Raw genomic sequence first — 5583 nt, 5'->3', positions numbered from 1 at the left:
AACCTGTCCAAACTAGCAAAGCTCTGATGTTGTATAAGAGCCCAATGTTGCTGCTTTTAAAGCTCTTTTCTCTATGTCAAAGTGCTTCATTCTTCTAGTGTTTTACAAAAGGTTCATCATAAAGCCCGTGCAAAAAGGAAGGAAGATAGAGAAAGGTAATCATCTCAATTTATGCAAAAGAGAGGTAAGGTTGAAAAGAGCAAAACAAATCTTCATGGGGACACTCTTAACATTTCTCCATCAACCAAGCAATTCCTAACAGGCTGCTCCGGCGTGCATTTGACCAAGGGATTTCTCTGCTTCCCATAGCACCCTTTTCCACTTACACAGTAGGTTGGGATCATGGGGAGTTGATGCTCTTTATATGCATTCTTCACCAGTAACTAGTTAAGAGTTGGTACACAAGTACCCACCTCTCTCACTCTTGGAAATCTGTGTCCCATTTTGTCTAAAGCTCCACTCACCCATCCTGTAAGGGTAGTAGGGTGGGTGAATCCCTACGTTTCGCTGTTCCCTCCCTGGTCTCACCTCCCCATAATCCTGTGTTTCCTTTGCCCGCTAAGTAAACCATTTGCACTCAGATTTTGTCCTCAGTTCTCAGAGACTGAACTCTGTCACCTATATTGTCTAATGATTGTCCCCTGGGAATCTGGGGTAGGACCACCTGAAGAAAGCATGTATCTTAGGACATTGTGCCTGACACAATGTCACTGTCATAAAAATGTCCCTTTATGGTTAGTAGGTGCCGTGACAACCTATATGAACATTCCCCTCCTTGACCTGAATATCAGCAAATTGAGAAAACAAACCATCACTACGCTTCTATTTTAAAGTTTACAATTATACAGTCCATCTGGTTTTGGCGCTGACGGGGGTTGCTTTTAAGCCACTTCCCCTCTCTATTTTGGCTTTCTGTTTACATGTAAGTTATCTATTACTCAGATTTTTAAAAAATTGATTATTTATCATGTTTATTTTATTTAATCTACTTAAGGATCTCTCAAGTGCTATATGTAAAGACACAGAGAAAAAATTTTTCCTTTTTTTTTTTTTTTTGAGAAAAAATTTTTCAATTGCTGCCTCTTACATTTCCTTATTTCTAGATTTCCCCCCAGGCTCATTTTATATTCTGTATGTTTTATATAAGGAACCCTGGTGGTACATGTTTTGACTGTTTGGTTCCACATTAAAATGTTGGTGGTCTTAACCCATCAGTAGTTTCTTAGAAGAAGATATAGCAATCTGCTTCAGTAAAGCTTGGGTAGCATTGAGTAGGAACCAACAAACAGGTGACCGTTCAGTGGGTTTTCAGAGGCAATAAATTGCATTGAAGTAGAGTGCCCATCTTTGTCCTGCAGAACAGCTGGTGGATTCAAACCCTGTGCCTTTGAGTTGAAAGCACAGCTCCTTAACACTCAGCCACCAGAGCTCCCTAACGGTTACGCCTTGGAAATCATATAAAGCAGCTCTACTGTCTTATTAAGTTGCCCTGCCACTCGACAGCGACAGGGTACTTTTTCCTTTCTTATTGTTGAAGTTCTTCTCTTTTATAATTTTTTTCTCTAAACTTTATATTTTAGAAAATATCTGATATTCAAGCCATGCTTCGTTATGAAACAGCCTGAATCACCATCATTCAAGATCATGCATCCTAGTCCTACACCCAGTTCCCTAATGTGTTTTGTTCATTTAATCTCATACAACCTTGGAATGGAGATCAGGTAGCACAGTGTTTACATTGTTTGGCTACTATTGCTATGGGAAAGTCTGCTGTTAGGAACCTCTCCAAAGTACTGAAGAGCAATGGTGTTTCTCTGAAGACTAAGGTGCATCTGATACAGGCCATGGTCTTTGTAATCACTTGTTATGCGTCAGAGAGTTGGACAATGACCTGGGAGGATAGAAGGAGAATTGATGCCTTTGAGCTGTGGTGCTGGAGAAGAGTATTGAGTGTACCGTGGACTGCCAAGAAAACAAACAGATTCATCCTAGAGAAGGTTAAACCAGGCTGCTCCTTGGAGGCAAGGATTCTGAGGGTCCGTCTGACATATATTGGACACGTTGTGAGGAGGGACCGGTCCTTGGAGAGGGACGTCATGCTTGGAAGGGTGGAGGGACAGCGCAGGAGAGGAAGGCCCTCTATGAGGTGGGTTGGTTCAGTGACTGGGGTAATTGGGATGGATGTATTGGAGACAGTGAGATTGGCACAAGATAGAGCAGGCTGTTGTACATAGGGTCGCTATGAGTCGCAAGCGACCTGACAGCACATAACAACAAAAACAACTTACCAGAAGGTCAGCAGATCCAACCCAGCAGCCATTCTGCAAGAGAAAGCAAAGCCCGATCTGCTTTTGCAAAGATAGACAGTGTTGGAAACTCGGTGGGGTAGTTGTCTTCTGTCCTAAGAGCTCTCTCTGAGTAAAATTGACCTGAAAACAATGCGTTGAGCTGGGTGTTTGTCTTTTTCACCTTGGAAAGTAGAAGACAGAATGGATGATAGGATCATTATTCAGTTGAGAAAAGTGACCAAGAAATACAAAGGAGCTGTGAACTCCAGGTAATAATTAGTGGCAGACATGCATGACTATTTCTTGACACAAAAGCTTGTATTCTGTTCACTTATTTATGAAGCAAGAGCAATTTGAAGAGGCAAAGAGAAGTAAGATGATCTGGCATGAGAGAAGATTTTAGCATGAGTAAAGCAGAAGTGGCATAACATGCTCCTGGAAATAGCATGCCTCTGGAAACTATGAACTTTGAGAAATGACAATAGTTATAGAAAGGCTCCAGGTCTTTTGTTCATAGGGCCGCTGTGAGTCATGCTTAACTCGATGGCAATCAACAACAACAAAACAAAGTTTCTCTTTCCTCAAAGTTAGGGAGCTCTGGTGGTATAGTTCTTTGGGAATTGTGTGGCTAATCCAGAAAATATATCTTATTGGTGGTTTGAATCTATCAGTGAAATGTTCTACAGAAGAAAGACAACCTCCTATAAGCTTTACAGGCACAGAAATTCAGCGGAGGAGGGCCAATGATGATTTGGTTCCAAGCAGATTGTAATGAGTTTGAGCGTTTTGAGTTGGCAAAAGATGGCAGATTATACTGTCAGGGTTACAGATATTCCAAAACCATGTCATAATTTAGTGGTTCTAATGTTTCTTTTCTCCGTATTATCTTTTCAACTGACTCTATGCTTAACCTCTGAGCTCAAGAAATCCTTTATCTTAGGATTTTCTTAGGAGACACCAGAGAAAGTTTTAGAAAACACTATCAACTCATGTCATCACATTATGGGACATCATATTTGGGTCTTTCTGTGTTGCCTTAGTTTTAAGGGTAACATTGGTTTTGAAATGAAAATCCCTCTGCCCTGTGCTGAGAAGAAAGTGAAATTGTTCTGGGTAGTACATTAGAGTAAAACACTCAGCCAGCCATGCTTGAGAAGCAGTTGATTATAAAAGTCCTATCGCCTATAAATAAAAGAGTCAATTTGTAGAAACCTCTGTTTCCTCTTCTGAGTTTCAAGTCGATCTCCCTGGTGTTTTGTTCTTGTTGTTGTTAGGTGTGGCTGAGTTGAACACAACTTATAGGGACTCTATGAACAGCCCACCTGAACCCTGCCCTATCCTGTGCCATCCTCATCCTATGACACACTGGAGCCTATTGCTGAAGTCACTATGCCAACAACTTGTTGAGGGTCTCCCTCTACCTTGCTGATCCTCCATATTGCCAACTGTTATCTTCTTTTCCAACGAATTGTTGTTGATTGTTGCCGAGTCGAGCATGACTCATAGCAACCCCATGAACAAAAGACCTAAAGCCTTTCTATAACTATCTTCATTTATTAAAGTTCATAGAGTTTCCAGAAGCATGTTGTTTAGGAAGTGATGCCACGCCTGCATATTCAAATTGTGAAAGGTGAAGTTTTGTCATCTTTGTCTGCAAGGAGAACTCTGATTGCACCTTTTCCAAGAAATAACTGTTCTTTTGGCAGTCCATGGGATATTCAGGACTCTTCTCCAACATCACAACGCAAGCATCAATTCTTTTTCTGTCATTCTTTTTCATTGTCCAGCTCTCTGATTTGTAGCAGGTGATTGAGAAGACCATGGCCGGGATCAGGCACACCTTAGTCTTTAAACTGACATCATTGCTCGTTAGCTTTTTGGAGCGTTCTCAGAGAGCCGACTTGCCCAATGTAATATGTCTCCTGCTTTCCTGACTACTGGTACCAAGGGTTTTGATTGCTGACCCAAGGAAGATTAAATGATTGACAACTTCAGTCCTTTCTCCGTCTATCGTTATGTTGACTATTGGGCCCATGGCGAAGACCTTTGTCTTCTTGATTATAAGATATAATCTATATTGAAGGCTGTAGTCCTTGATCTTCTGTAACAAGTGTTTCATATCTTCACTTGCTGCAAGCAAAATTGTGTCATCTGCATAACACAGGCTGTGGATGCATTTTCCTCTGATCCTGCTGCCACAATTCTCCTTTATAGAGACCAGCTTCGCAAATTATCTGCTCAGCATACAAATGAATAGGTGAAGAGAAAGGATCTAACTCTGACACACACTCTTCCTAATTTTAAACCATGCAGTGTCCCTTGCTTGGTCCAGACAGCAGCTCCTTGGTCTAGGTATAAATTCCATTTTAGCACCATTAAGTGCTCTGGTATTCCCATTCTTCTCAACTTCCCTGGTAAGGCTCCTTTATTATACACCTATTGTATTCTCATTTGTTTGTTGTTGAGCAGGTATCAACTCACAGTTGACCCTCCAGCTAGTTTTCAGACACTGTAAATGCCCAAGAGGAGATTGCCCATCTTTCTCCCAAGGAGCAGCTGGTGTGTTTGAACCATATGCCTTTGGGTTGGCAGCACAACTCTTTACCACAAAGCTACCTGGGTTCCTGCACATAGAATATTAGCATCTTAAAAGAGACATGTCAATTACTGCAGGCAAAGGTGCCGATACCTGAGCACTCAAGATGTGTGACTTCTCCAAGGACCAGACCACAGAGTTTAAGGAGACCTTCCCGCTGTTTGACTGAACAGGCAATGGAAAGATCGTGTACAGTCAGTGCAGAGATGTAATGAGGGCCCTTGTCCAGAACCCCACCAATGCCGAGGTGCTCAAGGTCCCTGGAAACCCTAAGTGTGATGAAATGAATGTGAAGGTCCTACATTGTGAGCACTTCCTGTCCACGCTGCAGACTGTGGCCAAGAACAAGGACCAGGGCACCTATGACTATGACGAAGGCCTTCGGGTTGTTTGACAAGGAAGGAAATGGCACTGTCATGGGCACTGAAATCAGGCATGTCCTTGTCACCCTGGCTGAGAAGATGACAGAGGAAGAAGTAGAGATGCTGGTGGCAGAGCACGACGACAGCAATGGTTGTATCAACTACGAAGCATTTGTGAGGCATATCCTTTGGGGGTGACAGGGCCTCGTGGGGTGGAGCTCTTCCATATGGTGCTGAATGGCTGAAGGCAGCCTTTTCTGTGTCCCTAGAGCCCAGAGAGGAAGGGAGGGGGGGAGAGAGAGAGAGAGAGAGAGAGAGAGAGAGAGAGAGAGAGAGA

At 42.6% G+C, this 5583-nt stretch overlaps 1 pseudogene; it reads left to right on the top strand.

Moving 5' to 3' along the window:
• The first annotated feature begins 4990 nt into the window (after window positions 1–4990).
• LOC102855159 lies at window positions 4991–5444 on the top strand (annotated as a pseudogene).
• The last annotated feature ends 139 nt before the right edge of the window (window positions 5445–5583 follow it).

Source organism: Elephantulus edwardii, unplaced genomic scaffold, assembly GCF_000299155.1.
Source record: "Elephantulus edwardii isolate Elephantulus edwardi_28Jun2011 unplaced genomic scaffold, EleEdw1.0 scaffold00027, whole genome shotgun sequence".
NCBI lineage: Eukaryota > Metazoa > Chordata > Mammalia > Macroscelidea > Macroscelididae > Elephantulus > Elephantulus edwardii.
This window is presented reverse-complemented; position numbering and strand designations above follow the sequence as displayed.